This window comes from Diadema antillarum, unplaced genomic scaffold (assembly GCF_040938485.1).
Source record: "Diadema antillarum isolate AM-2024a unplaced genomic scaffold, OU_Dant_1.0 seq00000162_RagTag, whole genome shotgun sequence".
Lineage (NCBI taxonomy): Eukaryota > Metazoa > Echinodermata > Echinoidea > Diadematoida > Diadematidae > Diadema > Diadema antillarum.
Genome location: NW_027271233.1, coordinates 474,208 through 498,107, shown reverse-complemented (window position 1 = coordinate 498,107; position 23,900 = coordinate 474,208).

The following is a 23,900-nucleotide window of genomic DNA, read 5'->3' as shown; positions in this document are numbered from 1 at the left end:
CGTACAATATCTACTATTTCTGTGAGGATTGAATAAAAAAAAAAATCTTTCAGTAAAACACTTTCTCTGCATTATCAGACTCCTTCTTGCAGTAGCTACTTCTGTAATTATCATAACTGTTGGCTCTTAGATATTTTGCAATCACTTGATTACTCGCTTCCAAAGTCAAAGTCGTGCACACAATAAGCCACGCAAAACATGCTACTAAGACAGATTAGTTTTGATATTCTACCGCTCGATTTTGGCGTCGTGGCTTGGTTTAGCACGATTTAACCTTGTTTACATTTAGTTCGGCATTAATAAAGAATGACCATAAGAATAACGAGATGTTTGCGCAGATCAACTGTAAGGTATATTGGCTGTGATAACAACACTGACGTTCAAACGCACAGACACATGTATCACTGAGGAGTTAACCTGTACTTTCTGTGTTAATATTATGAGGGTTTTGCACAATAAGTTCTTTACTTGTTTACGTGGACTTACAGAGTATACTAATGATTGCTTCATGTGTGATACTTACATTTTTTTTTCATTCATATCTTCGAGAGTTTTTACTTTCCAGCCATACCATTTGGCATTGCTTTAAAGAAGGGTTTCCTCACTCAGCAATGATAATTATTTCCGTTATTAATAAGTTGATTTGCCTACCCTGTCTGATATGGGGACATTATTTTGCCTCGTTTGCAATCGTTGCATCGTGGGTTCGGAAGAAAGGAATAGGCCTATAGTCAAAATGTGACGGTGTTTCCTAATTAAAGCCACCAAAACAAAACAAAAAATAAATAAATATTGACATTGACGTTGAGGTATTGTGTCCAGTTGGTACCTATTTAGCAGATTCCCGTCCACGACCGTTACCTTACGCATTCCAATGCCGCTTACTGTGTCATAACATGAAAAACAGTGTAAATGCATACTCTTCGATTCAGGTGATTATATTAATTGGCCATGCAGTTGGAAAGAGAAAAGTGACAAAAGTCGTTTCATTTCCGATTCCATTGAAAAAGTAGGGCCTACTTTCTCCTCTTATTGAATGTCTATGATACATTGCTATCCTGTTTAGCTCATTATACCGTATGTCCCCCCCCCCAAAAAAAAAGATACAACGGGGCTCTCCACAATGATAACTTTAAATGTAGTGAATCAATCCAAATACAATTTGAGAGTATGGAACTATAACTTAATACTCACATCTTGTAGAAAATCTCATCCGATATGGTTCAGTGGTCAAAGAGAAATGGGGATTTTCGTAGAGCATGTGAGGAATCCCTTCCCTCCAAGTTCTGTGTATTGTGTTCCCACATTATGCAGTTCCAAAAGCATCCAAGTGCTAAGCTCAGAAGAATCAGACCCATGACATGCTCTACAATGATTCACACTTCTCTGTCACCACTTAACAGATTTTTAAATGTTTTTTTTTTTTTTTGCAAACCATAGCTAAGATTAAGACCCTGAAATAGCATGTGTACAATTTGTGACCCTGCACCTCAAAACAAACAAAAAGTCGCCAGACATGAAATTTTAGTTAAGACCATATTATGAAAGAGCAGACTTTAAGCTTTAAAATGACATATAACTCAAATCAAATGGACTCTCCTAACCTATCTAAATATTGGAAAGAAAGCACAACCTCAGGAAAAGTGTGAACTGAGAAAAGAGGCTCTGAAGTACAGTGTCTATTCAAGCGCTTAATCTTTACCAAACCGTGCTGGCTGTGCGATGAATGGGACAAAAAAAAAAAAAAAAACAGGAAGTAAACCACCAGAGTAACAACAATGAAGAGATTATCAGATTAAAGTGAAATTACGCATGCCTCATTAAGACATTCTGTTCATAATTAATGCCAACTTTCAAATCAGTAGCGCTATTCTTTCAAAAGTTGAAAGTGAAGAGTGTGGACAAGGTTTTTCAGAAATGAAAAAGGGAGTCTAAAGACACACCTAATCACACTGTTCTACCAAAAATGTTCGAGATAAATTGCTAAAAAACACACTTTTCTCCCCGTTTTATGATACCAAATTTTAGCATAATGTAAAAGAAGACCCGCTCTTTCAGAAAATATGAAAAAGTCAAGTTCGGCTAGGTTGACCCATTTCACTTATTTTTCAGTCCTCACGCAAAATCAGTGTGTGCGACTTTATGTTCGTTTTGAGGTGCACGGTCACATTTATTCATGTTGAAAGTTATTAAGGAAAAATCTGATTGTATTTTTTTTTTATTGTATTTTTTTTTTTTTGGGGGGGGGGGGCATACTGTATATCCGCAACAAAATCGGAGAGCTACAGCTTGAACTCGCAAATGTAGTTGTATTCAGCATCGCACGGGACATCGTTCAAACCGCTGAAGAAGCGCAATATGACGCAATCCTCAGTACCATGTGAGTCATTTGGCTCCCCCGAATGCCACATGGTGTTGTTAGGCTGCAGTGTACCTCCGAAACCACTCCAGGCGTACACGCCTTCCTCCTCGCGGTCGTTCAGACCGACGAATGCCAAGACGCCTGTCATGTTGCCAAACTTAGAGGAGAGTAGATTTCCCAGGGTCGTCATCTCCTCAGGTGTGTCTATGGCAGCGAGGTGTGCTCCTTGCTTGATACAGTTGTCCCTCGCCCCTGTCCATACTCTCTTATTGACAAAGAGTACGTAACAGGACTCCCCATCGGGGGAACGAATGTTCCAGCCTCTTGGACATTCGTCTAAGTGCCAAGAAAGAAAATTAATGAAAAACATCCAGCTCGCATAATAATCTCTGAAGATAGACTTACAATATGCTTGTCCAGCATAAAAGAAGACAAAATAATATTTTTGATTTACGCCTTATCTGACATACTGCGGTTGGTCAACACAAGTTACAACATCTTGATTGGAATTGGAAGATCCCAAAACTGGTATTATGATATTGCACAATATTTCATACCCCTTCATACTGTTTCACCATGCGCTACAACGGATGCAGATAATAGTGCCAGGATGTGTTGCTGAGTCATCGAATAATGACAGATGCCAGTTCAAAAAAATGCGTAACTCACTGTTTGTGTCTACATCCCGTTTGGCCAGCTAAATAGAGCAAAGCTGTAATTGTGTACTTTATGAGAGACATACATTCGTGAAAACATTCATTTCTTACGTTTTATCGTAGGTTTTCACGCAAAATTTCATCAAATTTGCATTCAATTTCATGAACAGGTAGTTAAATTCATTTGGTTTCCGTTAACGCTCTTCTTCAGTGAGACCTGCCAATGGTACATTTTCATTCTTTGAGCATTACTTTTTTTTTGGTATCATTCCTCTTAGATTCTATTTCATTCAATTTAGAGAGAAACTTATTAAATACAACGACGTGAACTTGTCATTTAATTTCCTGCCAGCTGCATAGACGTTCAACGTTGTCCCTATATACCAATTTTATAAGCATAATGCACATCGTCGCACTTTGAACGTTAGAATTCAATCGACATAAATTGAATGAATGCATATTTAAATCGAATGCAGCTCTGACGAAAAAAAAAAAAACACCTTTGCTATGCGCAGTACGGCTGCGCAACCACTAACGCATAAAGTGTTGCAGTCACACAGTCTTGTTTATTCTGACTTCCATGGTTGAGTTATTGCAAGAAACTTACAAAGTTCGCATCTCTGTCCATGAAATGGATCTCGACACAGGCAGACATAGTCGTCCAGTGTTTCCCGACAGGTGCCTCCATGTAAGCATGGATTTGGTTCACACGCTGCATATACACAGAGAAATAAAGTCACGCAAAGAGAGAGAGAGAGAGAGAGAGAGAGAGAGAGAATGGGAGGGGGGAGGAGGAGTACAATATCGGTCTCGTGATCAGTTATAAGAACCGATGTCACTGCAAGATTACGCTCGATAGCTGGACTAGCATGGAACTCAGTATAAGAATACATTTATAAAACTAATGTTTTAGACTTAATGTCCCTTTTAGGAACACTTCACACATATGGGGTCTGTTGAAAAAAACAAAACAAAACAAAACATTCACCTGAGGAAATCTCTGGCAAGAACTGAAAACCGAAGTTACTATGATTCCTCCATTGATTTTGACACCGGAAAAAAACTCCTTAGAAGAGAAACATGAGTTTTTCTCTCTCGCAAAAAAAAAAAAAAAAAAAAAAAAAAAAAATATGCGACAGGCCCCTGGAGAGAATGATACAAGCTTTACACATACAATTTCCTAAATCTTCAACATAAGCACGCTAAGCATTACAATGCACTTCATATTTTTAAAATGTCATTTCAAATCTAGGAATGTATACTTTTTGCTTGTGTTAAATTTTACTTTAAAAGGAATACATTTCTTGAGCCCCATCAAATGTGACCGTGCACCTCAAAACGAACATAAAGTCGCACACACTGATTTTGCGTGAGGACTGAAAATGACTGAAATGGGTCAACCTAGCCGAACTTGACTTTTTCATATTTTCTGAAAGAGCGAGTCTTCTTTTACATTATGCTAAAACGGGCAGAAAAGTGTGTGTTTTTTTAGCAGTTTATCTCGAACATTTTTTGTAGAATAGTGTGATTAGGTGTGTCTTTAGAATCCCTTTTTCATTTCTGAAAAACCTTGTCTACACTCTTCACTTTCAACTCTAATAACTTTTGAAAGGATAATGCTACTGCTTTGAAAGTTGGCATTAATTATGGACAGAATGTGTTAATGAGGCATGCTCAATTTCAGTTTAATCTGATAATTCCTTCAATGTTATTACTCTGGTGGTTAACTTCCTGTTTTTTGTCCCATTCCCATCATCGCACAGCCAGCACGGTTTGGTAAAGATTAAGCGCTTGAATAGACACTGTACTTCAGAGCCTGTTTTCTCAGTTCCCACTTTTCCTGAGTTTGTGCTTTCTTTCCAATATTTAGATAGGTTAGGAGAGTAAATTTGATTTGAGTTATACATCATTTTAAAGCTTAAAATCTGCTCTTTCAGAATATGGTCTTAACTAAAAATTCATGTCTGGCGACTTTTTGTTTGTTTTGAGGTGCAGGGTCACAAATGCACTTAATGTGGCTGGGTGCACACACAAACACACACACATACCCACACATACACACACATACACACACACACACACACACACACACAAAGTTTGTTGTTGTTTTTTTCCTGACCATTTCTATTGTTTACATGTCTCGCTGTGATCTGAGCTACATGATACTGCCTAATAGAGAGCCACCCGCGGACAGGGATGCGGGCATCCACCCCTGGAGACACCCAGCTATGAGCGGCAGAGCCGAGGGCTACAAAGAGGCGAACATGTGTGCAAGTAGGAGACGACGGCTTCTGCTGCTATGATAAAGGGTCCAACAGGGCTCGATTCGACCATGCCTTACCGATTTGCACATAGTATTGCCAGTATACCAATAAAGCCACTATGTGAGCTTCCGTAAACCATCATCAGTGTGTGTAGACTGTCGAGGGTATAGCTGGGCAATAAGATGTAAGCTATTCTTACCTGGAAGAGAGCATGCCAACCTGTTCTCGCTGCGGATTTCCTCGGGCACTGTGACGTCACCAGTGGCACTGTGACGGTAGGCATATTTGGGCGTAGATTGCACGAAGCGGTTGGTACGAGTCGAGAACATCCATGGACAAACGCCGGCCACGTCCATCACAGAGACCGGACATCCCCCTAAGAACAATCACAATTTCATACGGCTCCTAAAAGGATGCACATCCCCTTATCCTCCAGTGAGGGCAAACTGGACCTTTCATGGAGGTTGAAGATAAAAACATGCTGTATCTCGTCAGTATTCTCTCCAAAAAAAAAATCGAGTGAAAATATTCACTCTTAAAGAAGTGAATACAAACAAGAGTGAATTTAGAGTGAAATTGGAGTGAATTTTGAGTGAAAATGTTCATTCTGACTCGTTTTAGAGTGACCTCAGGGATCACTCCAAAATCTTCGAGTGATCCTTGAGGTCACTCCAAAATGAGTGAAAATGAAAATTTTCACTCAAAATTTACTCCAATTTCACTCTAAATTCACTCTTGTTTGAATTCACTCCTTTAAGAGTGAATATTTTCACTCGATTTTTTTTTAGAGAGTTCATAATTGTTTGATGTTCCGTTCTTCGGTATTACCGCAACATACTGTTTTATGATCATGTTTCATACGTTCGTCTGCTCAGAAATAATAGAAACACAGAAATAGAAATTAAAAAAACAGATTAAAAAAAAACAACAGATCAAAAGCTCTGTAATATTGTTGCCAAGAATCACCAGTTGCCTGTTCAGATGCATATTAGATGTTTAGAAAGCGTCGATGTGCTTGAAGGGAACTCAAATAAACCCTGTTTAAACATTGATTGAGCTCGATAGCAAACGTGAGAGTCGTAGCGTGCTAAACCCGATATCTTTTAGATTTCTCGCTGATAAAATAAATCAATGGCGCCTGCTCAACAAAAGACAAAGTGGGTAATTTAGGCATGAATTAAAGGGAGTGTACAGTACTGGTTGAGGTGGGAATTCATGTTTTGAACATTCCCAAGTGAGATAATGAGAAACCTCTTATGAAATATGAAAGAGCATGTAATTTTAAGAAGGATCCAACGTTTATTTGATGAAAATCAGTTTTCAAATGGCTGAGATATCCAAAAAAGCAACAGTAATAAAAGGCGACAGGCCAAAACTTTATTAGGATCTCTTTGTTCCACCATGTTTTTGGATATCTCAGCCATTTCAAAACCGATTTTCATCAAATAAACTTTTGATACCCCTTAGAATTGCATGCTCTTTGACATCTCATAGAGTGGTTAACTGAATATCTCGCAAAGTGTTAAAAGCTAAATTCTCACCTCGACCAGAACTGTACGCACCTTTTAAACTCTAATGCTTCTATTTATCATTTGCATGGAAATTTGCATTAGCAATCCCAAGACTTTGCTTATGACTAGATAAAGGGATGGTATAATATCGGTGGAGATGAGGATTGGGTTTTTTATTTTTTGTGAGATATCAAGAAACCACTTGTGAAATAGAACAGAGCGTATCATTCTAGGAGGAATTGAAAATTCATTTGCTGACAATCGGTGTTGGAATGGCATAGATATAAAGCAAAAAATAAACAAAGCGATCGTAATAAAAGGTTGGTTCCACCATTAGGGTTGCTCTTGTTTGGGTATCTCAGCCATTTCAAAACCAATTTTAATCAAATAAACGTTGAATTCTTTTGAAATTACATGCTCTATCACATTTCATGAGAAGTTTCTCATTATCTCACTCCCCCCCCCAAAAAAAAAACAAAAACAAAAACAAAAACAAAAACGTTAGAAACCTGAAGTTAGGTCTCAACCAAAACTATAAGATCCCTTCAAAGACACGGTAGGCGTGGGGATGCCTTGGAATGGGAAGGCCGCTCTGGCTTTGGTATAATGCGTAAATTAGCGTACGCTTTGATGTACACTTTTGCGGACACACGTGTGCCTGACGGGAGAGGGGGTGATAGAGTAGTAGTTTTCACAATCGAAATGTATCCCCGATTGACAGCGACTGAAGACCGATTCCACCGCACCACATTTCCCCATTCTATCGAGTCTTTAACCATCTGTATATCACATTAATCTCCTCTACATATGTTTGTGATTGAAATTTGTGCACGTTTGACTCGTTGGCACGGAAAGGAGACCTCCGGATGATTTTCAGACTTTTATGTTTTGAACAACAATATATTCAAATTAGTAGATCTGATTACAGAATTTAAGAATTTATAGTGATTAGGATGAGGAATGTCTCGGAAATTTATAACAAATTGCAATAAACAACGTTGATGATAAGGCAGCCTCACCATAAAAATGCATGCGTTGGTGCTCAAGTAAACAGAAGATCAAGAAGAAGGCATGCACAGATTCTGGTGAACTTGTTAAGCAAGCAGTAGGCCTATTGTAATGGAATTATACTGCTGCGTTTCTGAAATACGTAAGGCTCCTGTGTCATCAACACTGTTCAGTGTAATTCGTTTAGGATTTTTCAGAGTAATAGTTTCTCTGCTAAAAAAAAAAAATCACAATGAATTCCACACAATTATACATTGAGCTGTCGATTTATGTAGCACATGATGTGAAATGAGGAAAATCGTCTTGAATGTGCCTTTTCGAACATGTAGGGCTCATTACTGCAGCCTTTATTTTTTAAAGTCAATGTGCGTTTTGCCCTTACCTGCCACGCCAAGTAAGGTGAAAAGGAATACGCAGTACGTCATTTGGCACTGTGAAAGGAAGAGAATTTACATCAGATGTAACAGTCAGTTATCTCTTGGATTCGATTAGTCTATTCCATTTTGATATGCATTTATATACAATCGTTTTGTGTGCCAGAGGTTCATAATGCGCCTTGGAAAACTGCATAGTAAACTCTATCTCATGAATGAAGGAAAAAAAAACCCACTTATAATTACGGAGAGAGTGTAGCTCTTGTTTATTTTTCTTTTCGTTTTAATTCTGCTCTATGTAAAGATCGTAAAGGGATAGCAACAGTTTAGGTATACTATCTCAAATGCAATTCCTTGATTTTCAGAGCAGTTGCACATACTATGTATAGATGTTATATTAAAGTGTCACTAGAACTTACGATGGTCTCTATGCCTTTCCTAGACATTATGATATTAACTACGGAACTTGAGAACCAGAATTATAGGCCTACAGTTGATGGCAGTGAGGACACCAGACAAAGTGATTGAAAAACGCTCGAGAACGTATTCTCTTGTTACTATCTTTTACGACTGCTAATGGAAATTATCACCACGTATTGCTGTTCCAACAGTACATTTACAGGGAAGTAAGCGAGGATGGACTCTCTCTCTTTATTGCCATTTTAACAGCCTAATCTCTTTTTGAGAAGCCACCTCGAATGTCACGTAATCTGATAGACAGGAGTGACCATGTAATCACCATTAAAAGCAGAAAATATAGGGTGGCATCACGGACGAGAGGGGTATATGATATTTGTGTGAAATTGATTAGCATGAACAGTATACCGAGCAGATGTCGAGGGATCCGCGCAATACTATATTTGTTCGGAATTATTACTCTTAGTCATTATGTTACTATAGTCAACGGACGAACTTAATATGCATCAATGTACATATATTTGCAGAGGACAGTTATAATAATAACTATGGAACGTAGTGAAATAAATAAGACCTAACAATGGCGGAAAAACGTATGTTACGCAGTGTTAAGATACGCGTGACCAGGGAGGGGTCATGGGTAATTTCCTTTTCCCCTTTTTCGAGAGACATCTTTGCTGTTTAGTTGGTCTATATTTTCTAATTATTTGTCGGGGTCGGGATAACTCATTCATTTAATTCATATTGGTGCATGGTTATACATGATTATACATATGTTCATTTTAATTTGTCAATGTTTGATACTTTGTAAAAATGCAGAAATAGAATAAAATCCAAATCAAATCAAATATTAACATTGGAAAATATCAGTGTATCGTCACTAAAAGATGTCAGCGATACGAGACACGAATTTTCGTGTTCAGAACCATTAAATGTGCTTCGAAACGCAAACCGGGTGAATGAGTTCGTCGCCCATTCTGAAAGCATCTTGAAGACGATAGCCCGGCTGATACTTTGATACGAATGCTTTACTGACACGGTGAAGCTATGTGTATAGGAATGAGCTGGAAAGAACTGCCAACCATGATACCTACCGCCATGTGACCAGATGCATAAGACAAAACTTTCCAAACTCAAGTCCTATTTGTCGTCTTGCGTTTTTCCTCCCCGCTGATTATGCTTGTCGTCTTTTGGTGTTTAGACGTTATGCTTCCCGAAAGCCAACACCGACGTATGACTGAGGGTGGGTTATTGACAACTGGGAGAAATGTTACTCATCCACTGCCATCAACGGTGGAAGCTCTTCCCGGAAGAGGTCGTTGAGGGAGTAGTCTTATACATTCAATATTTTGGCTTGATGGTAATAACATGATGATGGAATCTATGAGGCGTCAAATCCTTCTGTATTTAAATCTTCAATGCGCAGCCTATGCAAGATATGAATCACATGCACAAAAAAGGTCAAAGTGAAAAAGTGCCCTCGATCATGTACATATGTATGTATAGGTGAATAAATACATATAAAACATATTTAATCAGCAAATGTATTTATGCACATAATACAATACTGATTTCTTAATGTGACAGAGCACAAGACCTCAAGAGAGTAATGGTAATGGTTAAAGTGTTCACTGAATTCTATTTATACCATTTATATGCGCTTGTCTCCAATTGTGTGAGTTCATTAACACGTCAAATGTCACACAAAAAATGAAAAATTCATCTGAATAGGCACTAGAATTTATTTCAAGAAAGTACTAGATAGTCTTGATTTTTTATGGACTGTCAAAATGAACTTTAGGAAAGGATAAAGCAACAAATTAAGTGTCAATTGTAAATATCTAATGACGAAAAATGTGAATTCCTAGACATATATATATATATATATATATATATATATATAATCAATTAATTTCTGCATGTCTTTTTTCGAGGAAAGCAGTAAGCAAAAGTAATTCAAAATGACGTACATACAAGTCTTGTGACATCAGATTGTTATCTTTAAGATATCCAACAATAATGTTAATTTACCTTTCTCAGAACATATCACAAAGAAATGGTTTCTTACCCAAATGTTAACATGCTTAAAGAAAAATTTCAATCCATTGTGCGAAGAAAAGAAAATTCATAACAAACACAAAATGTTTGGAACTGGCACCTATGACCAAGAAAACCGTATCTTTAGAGCACAACCAACATGTGAATAATGTGTACACTTTTAAAAAAGGAAGAAACTAAATGGAAACCAAGAGGGTGCACTAAAATGAGAGTACTCTAAAATTCCTGTGTACATGTTTACATTTATTTTCGACATTCGTGAATTCAATTCAGTTCAATTCAATTCATTTTATTTTCATACTTCTCATTTATGAACATTACAACAGAAACCAGACAAGTTCTTTTACCTTGTGAACAATGTGCAGAAAACAAACAATATACATGGTGATAACACAGTAATTACATGTAATGATAACTGGTCAAAATCGAAATCGAAATGGGGTTGATCAAAGAGAAGTATGACGGTACCTACATGAAAGCTAGCTTGTTTGGCTGTAAGCCCCGAGTAATCAGTGTTTGTGAAAAAGAAACGGAGAACGGATAGAAGATAAGACCAGGATGATGATGTAAGGTTGCCAAATTTTATGTAATAAAAAAGAAGAAGAAAAAGAAGAAGAAGAAAAACAAACAAACTATACATTAATATGAACTTACTGTGACCGAGCCATCATTATTATACAGCCTACTTTGGTATATATACTATAAACTATTGTTGCATTAAAACTTTCACCAGGATATGATCAGTATTCTTCTACTCTTTCTACTCTTGTGAATTGATTGTACTAAAGCGAATTTGCCAATGGTGTCGAGTGGCACTCAAAAACGTACGTATAATGTTATCATATTAAAGGAGAACTCCGGATGATTTTCGGACTTTTACATTTGAACAACAGTTACAATAAGATACACTAGCAAAAAAAAAAAAAGAGAGAACGTAAACACTTTTTCGAGTTCATACTTTGCATAGAAGATTTTTATGAAAATCGATGTTTTATGTACCATAAAGGGAAATTTAATTGGCTGTCAAGTTAGTAGTTTAATTAATACAAAAGGAGACGTTACGCATGAGCGAACACATAAATTTTTGCCCGTCAAGGCATAAAAGTAAGAATTGCAAAATTTGACAAGTTGTTTTTTATTTGGCAATGCCCTTCAAGATAACAATGACAACAAAAAGCTAGTTTAACACAATGAGAGACATGCATGAAATAACAAAAACAAGCTTTTGTTTTCTTTATCTCTTTATAACCTGAAATTAAAACAAAATGACAAATTGCAGGGGGAAATAAGAATTTTCTGTCTGCTTAAACTTTAAGCGACATACTTAGAGCACTGACATAAAGATGATTGAATAAACAAGATTTCTTTATTTTACCCTTTTTATATAGTAAATAAAGAATTCATGAGATAAATTTAGGAACTTATTATTATTTAGAACTTTCCTAATTTGAAAACAAATATAAATTTCTACCATTTTTGTTAATATTGCTTCTTCTCTTATTTCATATGAATTTAAGGGTTGACCCAAGATTCTTAATTTTTTCCCTGATTTTGGCTTTTATTCGTGTTCTTGGGCTTCAAAGATATATTAGAGATCAAAGGTTATTTTTGCAACTTAATTCATGTATCCAATTGTGTTGAATTTGTCTTTGTTCTTATTATTATTTGGAACAGCACTTCCGCATGAATGGCAACTTGGTCATTTTTGCAATTTTTGTTTTTTGCTTTGGTAGAGAAAAAAATGTGTTCACTCATGCGTAAAATTTCCCTTTTTATTGACCAGTCTGATAGCCAATTAAATCACCGTCAATATGGCATATAATACACTAACTTTTAGCCAAATATCAAATGAGAAATATAAATTTGAAAAAGTGTGTACTTTCCATTTTTGTATTTGTATTCTTTTTTTTTGCTAACTGTAGTTATATCGGATACAGAATTTCAGAATGTATAGTGATTGGGATGAAGAATAAGAATGTTTCAACATTTATAACAAATTGCAATGAGCAAGGATGATGACATGACAGCATCATCATAAGAATGAATGAGTTGGGGCTCAAGGAAGCAGAACAAAAGAAGTAGGTATGCATAGATTCTACACAGGTGAACTTGCAAAGCAAGCGGTATTGTAATGGAATTTCACTGTTACATTTCTGAAATATATGGGGCTCCTTTGTCATCAGCACTGTTCAGTGTAAATTGTTTAAGGTTTCTCAAAGTATTAAAATAAAATAAAGATAAATTCCACAAATCTATAATATGGAGCTGTCAATTTATTAAATTGAATTAGTGAAATTATGAAAATCATCCGGAATGCCCCTTTGATGTATGAATACGGAAATTTTGGACTACACCTTAACCCTATAAAGCCCAAGCTATTTTGACACTTCCCAGGCCCAAGGGGGGGGGGGGGGTGGACACATTGTGCCCCCTTTTACTTTGTTATTGTTGGATACATCATCGTCATATTCGGCACATGGGGAGAGCAACCCATTCTCTACATGACCGCACATTTGAATTTTCCGAAGGTCACCCATAAAGGGCGCTACTCACCAAAATATTTTGAGAAATATATAGAAAATAAGCTGAAAACATGATTTTTCTCTTTGAATTCTTTATCCCCAGTATGATAATGCCTTACTATAGTTCAGTCATTTTCATATTTCCCATAAATGATATGCAAGTCAAATCTCATTATATCTAGGGTTGAAATTTCTCAAGGTCACCTCATGGGGACGCTATTCATAACAATATAAAGAAATAATCGACATTATCAGACCTGTGAAATATTGTTTGGGACAGTTACATGTATAGTTATCACATTTCATATTTCCATGATATTGGAATTTTAACTTTGCCGATTGACAATAATATATATGTGACCGTTTCTTTTACATTATGCTAAAATTTGCTATTACAAAACGGGCAGGAAAGTGTGTTTGTTTAGCAGTTTATCTCGAAAATTTTTGGTAGAATAGTGTGATTAGGTGTGTCTTTAGAATCCCTTTTTCATTTCTAAAAAAACCTTGTCCACACTCTTTACTTTCAACTCTAATAACTTTTGATATGATAGTGCTACTGCTTTGAAAGGGAAGTTGGCATTAATTGTGGACAGAATGTGTTAATGAGCCATTCTTAATTTCAGTTTAACCTGATAATTCCTTCCTTGTTGTTACTACTCTGGTGGTTTACTTCCTGTTTTTTGTCCCATTCATCGCACAGCCAGCACGGTTTGGTAAAGATTAATCGCTTGAATAGACACTGTACTTCAGAGCCTCTTTTCTCAGTTCACACTTTTCCTGAGTTTGTGCTTTCTTCCCAGTATTTAGATAGGTTAGGAGAGTCCATTTGATTTGAGTTATACATCATTTTAAAGCTTAAAGTCTGCTCTTTCAGAATATGGTCTTAACTAAAAATTCGTGTCTGGCGACTTTTTGTTTGTTTTGAAGTGCAGGGTCACATTTATGATAAATGAATTACATTACTGGCATAACTTGGGTGAAGAACTCAAAATGACACAAATCAGAAGGGCAATCTTTGGAAAATATTGTTGTTTTCAATTATCTCTTTTATATCTATTGTTTTATGTTTTTTTTACATGAGAACAAAGGCAATATCAGGAAAAACAAATCAGTGCCATAACTGCTCCACATTTTGCTACTTTAGTAAATTGCAGCCGAGAAACGCGCATTTCATACACTATTATATTGTTAATTGAAATTGGAACAGAGACATTCTCAAAATATGACTGACATGGTTGTCAGTTTATGGTTGCCATGGCAACCAGGAATATTAGATATAGCTAGATTATATATCAAAATGTTTGCAACAAGATTTAAAGAAAGGTCACCAAATCTGGTTGAAATTGAATAAAGCGTGAAAAGTTGGCAAATGAAATTCTGGTTTGGGGGCACTATGTGCCCCCCCCCCCCTCACCCACCGTCCCTTGGGCTTCATAGGGTTAAAGGCCAGCCTGCAGAGCACTGGTTACAGTGCATTCATGTGTGTTGATTAATGATGTTGATCACACACGTCGTGTGTGTGCGTAAATACTTTGCTTCAAATACCAGTTCTAATCTTATGACACAATGCTTACTCCTGACGATTTTGTGTCTGCCGCTGATGACGTCACTTCCTCGCCCTTCAGTCCCAGTTTTTGTCTCCAGAAGGCGATGTTTCGCTTGTTCACGCCAAACACCAGCAGGAGAAAGACTCCTTGAAGGGAGTTGACCACTGTAAATACATACCACAGCTCTGGGATGTTGGCGTAATTACAGATGTATGCCAGGACCCATGTGAACCCCATGACTCCAGACAGCTGCAGGGGTCAAATTGACTATAAGATAATCCTGACATGATATTATTAATGACAATCATAAAAGTCGCAACAATCGACTATTTTAGCCCCGTTCGAGTTGCATTCTTTATCATGATAACATTAGACACTCAAAGACTGTTGCCATGATTTATCAATGCGATGCATTATCATGACGTAATAAAGGGTAATGTCAGGGGACAAGAACTTTTCAGTTCTAACTGGTTGGTTTAACATACTACAGGATATTTTGAAAGGAAGCAATCACGAGAAAAATAGGAAATAAAAATCAGAAACACAAGTGTTTGATAGCAAAAATGGACTAAACGCATCGTAAAGTATAAGTACATCATATCTAGAGCAAAATTAAACCTTCCCACTGATATTGAACTTGTAACAAAACATGGAATATTCTTGTAATTTGGAAATCTAGAATGTTTCATATTTCGTTATTACTTTTTTGTGTATTTAGTAGCTTTTATCGTAAATATCTCAACTTATCAACTTATCGTCAATATCTCAATGGGGTTAAAGGGACGGTATAGTATTGGTAATAATGAGGATTTGGCTTGTAACTCTTTGCAAATACTACGAAACCAATTATGAAATGTTACAGAACATACCATTCTAAGAGGAATTAAATGTTAGTTTGATGGACATTTATTTTGAAATGGCCGAGATATCTAAAACAAAGTAAAGCAAACAGACCCTATTTAAAGGTGGGTCACATCACCTCTTGAAAGGCAGTGTAATATGAGAAGTAAAAAGTATGGTACAGTTTTGGTTAAAGGGATCATAAGTTTTGGTTGAGACCTAACTTCGGGTTCTAACATTTCTTGGTAAGATAATGAGAAACCTCTTATTAATATATGAAAGAGCATGTAATAACAAGAGGGATTTGACGTTTGTCTATTCAAAATTGGTTTTGAAATGGCTGAGTTTATAGCCAAAACAGAATGATCACAAAAGAAAAAGTTGGACCCACGTTTTATTACGATCGCCTTTTACTTTGTTTTTTGGATGTGTCAGCCATTTAAAAACCGATTTTCATCAAATAAACTTTGAACTCCTCTTAAAATGATACGCTCTGTACTATTCATAAGCAGTTTTTCGGTATATTGCAAAAAATCAAAAGCCCATTTCTCATCTTCACCAATGCCATACCATCCTTTTGAGACCTAGCTTCAGATTTCTAACTTTTTTGTGAGATAATGAGAAACCTCATATGTGACCCTGCACCTCAAAACAAACAAAAAGTCGCCAGACACGAATTTTTAGTGAAGACCATATTCTGAAAGAGAAGACTTTAAGCTTTAAAATGATGTATAACTCAAATCAAATGTACTCTCCTAACCTATCTAAATATTGGAAAGAAAGCACAAACTCAGGAAAAGTGTGAACTGAGAAAAGAGGCTCTGAAGTACAGTGTCTATTCAAGCGCTTAATCTTTACCAAACTGTGCTGGCTGTGCGATGAATGGGACAAAAAACAGGAAGTAAACCACCAGAGTCACAACAATGAAGGGATTATCAAATTAAACTGAAATTAAGCATGCCTCATTAACATATTCTGTCCATAATTAATGCCAGCTTTCAAAGCAGTAGCACTATCCTTTCAAAAGTTATTAGAGTTGAAAGTGAAGAGTGTGGACAAGGTTTTTCAGAAATGAAAAAGGGATTCTAAAGACACATCTAATCACACTATTCTACCAAAAATGTTCAAGATAAACTGCTAAAAAAACCCACATTTTCCTGCCCGTTTTATGATACCAAATTTTAGCATAATGTAGAAGAAGACCCTCTCTTTCAGAAAATATGAAAAAGTCAAGTTCGGCTAGGTTGACCCATTTCACTTATTTTCAGTCCTCACGCAAAATCAGTGTGTGCGACTTTATGTTCGTTTTGAGGTGCACGGTCACATATGAAATATGGAAGAGCATGTAATTCATCAAAAATACATTGAAATGGTCGAGATATACAAAACAAGCGATCTTAAGACAGACTGTTCGATTACATGTTGCTTCCTTGTCATTAAATTCATCGAATATTACAGCTGACATTTACATAAATACCAACAGATTAATATTGAAAGCAGAAAGGAATTCAGAATTGTGGCGAACCTTGATGTACAAAGACAGCTCCTCCTTCGCCTTCTCGATGTTAGATCTCTCTTTGAGAGCCCTCTCCGACGCTTTCTTGGTCAGTCGGATGCCAACTACCGTGTCTGTAAAGAGCACCGCGTTGCAAAACAAAACAATCGCCAGGGGCACCCCAAACCCGTACACGCTGGCGCTGCCTCTAGGGAGTGCACACACGCCGTCCTTCCCGTAGCCAACTTCGAAGCTTGTGCAGCGGCACAGGTCCAAGGCGAGGAAGATGCCAACGATGACGGCAGGAGCACCCCAGGCGTAGAGGGAGTAGCAGATGAAATGCCGCAGCGAGGTGGGAGTGCCCACCTGAATTTTAGCTCTTGAACCAAACGTGCGGCAAAGGTCGATGGCCAAGACATTCATCCAGAAGAATATGGCAAGCCAGATGAAGTGGGAAACGACGGCAAGAGTCTTGCAAAATGTATTCTCTTCACTCGTTATTTCACTCAGAAAGATCGAGAGAAATACGACAAGCAATGACAGACAGAGTGAGAGAATAGATTTTCCAGCCACGTTTCTCAGTTTGGGGAAAACGATGTACGTCGCGATGACAACCAATAGGGACAGAATAGAGAGAGACGTGCCCGCGTAGGAAATTATATCGAGTCCCTCTGGCAAGTCACTTTGGGCTATACCACTCTTCTGCCGGCAATACCACACGGAGCCGTCCACCATCAGTCTGAATTCACTGGCATCAATAATCTGGCTTCCTAAAGCCAACCTCAGCAAGAGCAATCCGCTGTCCGCAGTAACTATCTCAAAATCATCTGCTCTGAACACCTGGTTACTATCGCAAGGCAATGCTTCTGCTGTTGGACATGTCGTTGTTCTATTTTCGTGATGCACAACGACACTACAGTTTGTATACAATACCCTAGTTCTGAAGGGTTCCAAGAGCGTCACGTTTGTTTTCTGTAGATCCACGGGAGCTACGTCAGAGCAGTTCCACCCTGCTGGAGCCTCTACGACCAACTCGTAAACTGATATGTTTCCTAACGACGGGGATCTGAAGCAAGGTGGGTTCGTCAAGTTTGACTTGGTTGTTGGTCCACCCGCAACCTCTGAAATAGTTAGGGCAGTGAAATTTGACAAGTAATCATAACAGATTTGGCAATCAAATATATCATTACTTGACGACAGTGACCCAGAGATTCATTTCTAATGATTTCTCCATAGAGACCGCAAGAAATCTGCGAAATCGACGAGGCCTCAGGTTGAAATACCAAATAGGGTTCAAAGAACAACGTACTCATTACATCAACTAGGTATAGTGTGAGTTCTTCGATAGAATCGACAGACGCGTTGAAGAACTGAGAAATATCGTACGTCGGGTACACTCCAAAGCAAGCTCGAACATCTTCATCTGTGGCGGCGAATATGCACCTGTCGCTCATACCATCGTACGTAAATCCAGGCCAGCAAAATATGGCTTGGCACGTGCTTGTCAGTGGATCGAAAGCTTCGTTAGATGCACATGAAGATGCCAAGGTAGAAAGTTCATCTGCATTGAATAGGAAAAAGGTTGCTATTCCGTAGGGGGTTTCGACAGCTCTGTTTACGGTGTACTCTCCACAGTATTGCACGTGATTCTGACATACATCATGGCCATTACAGTACGCGCACGCCATATTTTGGTATACAAGTCCCATGACTTCGACAGGAGCGAAATAGGAGGGACATGCTATATCAACGCCAGAACTTGTGGAGAAACTTGGTGCACACATTGTAACATCTGAGATATAACAAGGCCGTGGCAGAATATTCTCCGGTATATTTTCAGGGGATTGATAAACAGCATAGCAGTCTTCTATGTCTTGTAACATTGCACTCGACGCTTCATAATCCATGCTTGATTTTTCATCTGGAAATGGAATCGTTTTACACTGCCACACAACGCGCCATGGTTCCATTTCAAGAAAAAATCTTTTGTGACACAAGGCACAGTACACATTCCTAAAATGGCCGATGCTTCGCACCGTCACCGGAGTAATGAAATGTTTATCCTCGGCGGTGGGATTTTCGCAGTTGATGCGGTGACGGCTCCCCTGTGGGACTTCGTCAGGGCAACGGGATATCAGCTGATACAAAGCACTGTGTGTCCGAATGTTAACAAGTTCCACGCAAGACATGTACGGGATATACTCGTCTTCCCAAGCCATTCTTTCGGGGCGGGGATGGTTTGGGTATGGGAATAACTGCTCATGAAAAGCCGCGACTTCATCTACGTCTGCGCAACACTCTTTGTATTTGGCGCAGTCTTCGTCGCACTTACATGCGCGTGTCCTCCAACTGACGGCACAGGACTGTTTTTTAAACTCATTGTTACACGTTTTCGGTAGAGGAAATTCCGTGCCGTTTTCCGTGCATACAATTGTGTCTGAGAGAGGAAGACAGAGTTTGAGGGGAGAGATGGGGTGGAGGGAGAGAAAAAATGAAGAAATATTTCCTGTTCATGTTTTGTGAGATGTACAGGTGTGCAAACAAAACATGAGTATTTTTTATTGAAAATGATCAACATCATTATCATTACAGGTGATTGACATATTGACCGACATCGACGTAAGTAAGGAAGCTCGGTCGTCTAGTGGAGATGACGCCTGTCCGGAAATCTGGAGGTCAAAGGTTTGAATCCTGTGCGAGTACTTACGCCCATCATTTTTTTTTTAATCATGGCTACTACTAAAACACTGATCAATTCAGTGCTTATTTCCGTCGATGTAGGGCAATTTGTCAATCAGTTGCAATAAAAACACCTAGATGGAAGAATTTCATGAATTTGAATCACAATCATTCGTTGGCTGGACCGTTGCCACTGTCTCCCAGTGGGGGGGGGGGGGGGGTATTCAAACTACAGCGTCGTACATGCTGTCAGAGAATTTTGATATTGCATAGAGACAAAGTCAAAATATGTGACCGTGTACCACAAAACAAACAAAAATTCGCACCCCTTCATTTTACGTAAGGACTCAAAACTGGTAAAATGGGTCATCTAGTTTAATTTTGAGTTTTTATTTATTTTTTCCTGAAAGAGCTATCTTTTTTCTACATTGTTCTTTAGTTTGGGATCATAACATGGAAGGGAAAGTATGTTTTCAACAGTTTTTCTACAACCCCTTTTTGGGGAGAGTAGAATGATCACGTGTGTATTACCGTCCCATTTTTATTTCTTGAAATCTTTTGTACACTGTTCACTTTCAAGTCTAATAACTTTGAAAGGATAATACTACTGCTTCGCAAGTTGACCTTAATCATGGAAATAATGTGTTAATAGAGCATGTTCAATTTCAGCTTAATCTCATAATCTCTCCATTGTCATTGCTCCGGTGGTTGACATCTCATGTGTTAAGTACGGTTAGGGGAGTCCATTTGACTTGACTTATACATCATTTTAAAGCTTAGAGTCTGCTTTTTCAGAATGTGCCCTTAACTAAAAATCCATGTCTGGCGACTTTTTGTTGGTTTTGTGATGCAGGGTCACATATGAACGTGAGTAACCCAAATGCCCGAATTAATCACATTATATCTCCCACAGAGAGCAGATTTAATAAATCTATTTTTTAAAATGCTGGTGGTAGTTGATTTTACGCAATTAAAACATAATTAGTTCGGTTTTCGAGTTTGAAAGGTCTATTTAAACAATCATCCTAACAGTGTATCTGAAGCACTGTTGTATCAGACTTTACCTCGACAAAGTCGGGAAAACGTCCGGAGAACAAAACTTCTCGCCTCAGGAAATAAAACCACAGGTGAGAGCGAGGGGGACCATTTTGACAGACGCGCATTGAAAATCCTCTCCGGGCGGTTACTATAATATAACAAGCTATATACCCGTTCATATTTGAAGGGAGAGTGGTTACAATACATGCATGTGTTGGTGTTCGGCTTAAACTGCGCATACGTGATGAGCTGGTAATGTCGGCGTAATGTCGGGGTAATGTCGGGGATACTTACCCTAGGTGGTAAACTAGGGTAATCTGGGGCAAAAGATACCCTGACAACATGGGGGCAATATTTTACGGGGACTGTTGATAGTCAGGGTAAAGACAAATTGTCTGGACTTCTCACATCTCTCGCAGTAACTGTGTTTTAGAAGGCTCTATTAACAAGGGATAGGCCCTATTGTTATTTTTATAACTTTATTCGTGGAAAAATGAGCACAAAAAATGGAATTCCATCGGGATTCGATGGAATCCTATTTCCTTTGCTCATTTTCCCCTAATAAATAATCATGTTCATTTTTGATAAGTTTTCTTCTGTTTCCGCGTGTTACATAGAGGTGTACTCAAAAAGCTGCATCACTTCGGTGATCCCTCGCATTTATCCCAAGGTTTGATTATCCTTCGGGTTTATGTCATGTTTTAGTGTGTGCGTCTGTATCACACACAAACACACTGCTATATCTTCTGACCACCCTAGCATTGAAAATCTGCGGTTTCTGAGGCGAACATAGGGCTTTTTATAGCTCAGGCAGTAAAGCACCGGGCTAGCATTCGAAGGTCTCCGGTTAGAATCCCGATGGAATCCCATTTTCTCTGGTCATTTTCCACTAATGAATTGTATTCATTTCCGGTCAACTTTCTTTTGTCTGCGTTATATAAAAAAATGAAACATAACAAGACATTTAGAATAGAATCGTTTGATTTTGAGAATGTTATTTAATGATGCATTTCAATTATACTTTGCCTTGGATTACACATATATTATGTTGTGTGAACTAATAAGCGTCGGGCTATGTTGGTTATTCCGAAGAGTCATTAATGCAAAAAATTAAAAAAGGATTCGTATTTCAATACTTCGTTATTCTTAAACACACAATTTCCTCCTATTATAGATGTTTATTGCTATAGAAGACTCATCTATCCGAAAATAACATAAGATTCGTTTTTCCCAATGTGCGTCAGTCTCAGTAAAAAAAACCCACTGGATTTACAATCCCTTATACAAAGGGCCAATTATATTTATATATATATATATATATAGCATGTATATATATATATATATATATATATATATATATATACATATATGAAGGGTTTGTTTGCAAAAACCGACAAGTCCATTTTTGAAGATTTTGAAATACGATCTCTGTCATAAAGTACAAAATGATACCTTTTAAATGATATATTGGTCACTACATAAAGGTATATTTTTGAAGTTATGGTCAAAAGAAGCAAAAATTTCTTATTATTCTCTTTATTTTTCTTGACCTTTAATCGCAAATATCTCCATTTGGCAAGTATGGACTTATCGGTTTTTGCAAACTCTCTCTCTCTCTCTCTCTCTCTCTCTCTTTCTATATATATATATATATATATATATATATATATATATATATAATATTATACAAAGAATGAATGTTTATGAGTGTAATGGACAGAATATTTCATGAGGTAAAAGATGAAATGATTCATTCAACGAGGTGCAGCCGAGCAGCCGGACGACAAACAAACAGGCGAACAACAAATGACAAGGATCTCTTTGGGCGTGATATATAGGTATACGTACGTATATATGATAGTGTATTATATAATACGTTATATCGTTTTCATTTTCAGATGAACGAATCTTAATAGTAACGAACTGTTACCAATGCGGAAGACCGCAAACATCAAATAAATTGACGCCATTTTTCGTTAAAATGTAGGTTAGAAGGAACTTACTGGCAACTTTGTTTAATTCTATATTCGGTCAAATATCCGCGATGCTTTAAAAGTTCAAGAGAACAGCCAATATATTGCAGGTTGATGTTTTGCGCTCAAACTAGATTTTACTCAAGATAAATGAATAGAAATATATCGATAAGAACTCTATTGTTAGAACAGGCAAGTTGTTCAAAATATATATCGTGTGGCATATTTTCTTACCGGAAAACTCAACGACATATCCTTCAGTGAGCGGACCTTCTGTCCCGAAATATAGGATGAAGAAAGCTGAGATTACGCCCATCGGAACTTTCATCAAATCCATCGATGCAGCCAAAAAGACCAGGTTCATTCTCATTTAGTGCCAACGATATGCAGTAGAGTACAGACGAAACAAGCAATGCGAGGCTTTTATATCCTAATGTCATAAAGGTAACTGTATAATGGTGTTAAAGTTCAAGCAAAGGAGTGACTCTGCCACTCCCCTGGATAGTTTCCTTCCACTATGATATTTCCCCGTGATGTACGTACACGCAAACGTTCATCGTCTAGATGCAAAAGCTAGATCACGCTGGCCTGTTGGTGTTCGCTGGCAATGCGAAGTACAATTCTGATTGGCCAAAACCAAGCATTCATCATGCCGAATCCAAGATCGAGATATCGAATGGCGTAGATACAATAGTATCTCCGACCTCAATGTCTTTGTCTATTGCAGAGACAAAGACATTGGAGAAGCCAGAAAGCATGGAAATGCAAATAATGGAAAGAAGAACCCATTTTTGCTCATGTTACTCAGGCATGGCTCAGCAAAAAAAAAACAAAAAAAAAAACAAAAAAATTCGACTACTGTCATTACGAATCAATATTCCGCTGCCTATTCAAAACAAAGAAACTGTCATAAGATATTCCAATTAAAGGAAGAGATTGCATATCTTTAGAAGCTCGATATGGCACTTCTTGTTGTAATTTATCTCATTCCATTTAGCTATTCTATTCCTTTAAAAAGGTATCACAATAATGATAAAAATTATGACATATCAACAGCAATAAGAAAAGCACCCGACATTTGTGTATGTGTGTGGAAATAGCTTTTCACTGAAATTGAATTAGAAAGTGAATAAAAGGCCTATCATGAAAAGCACGG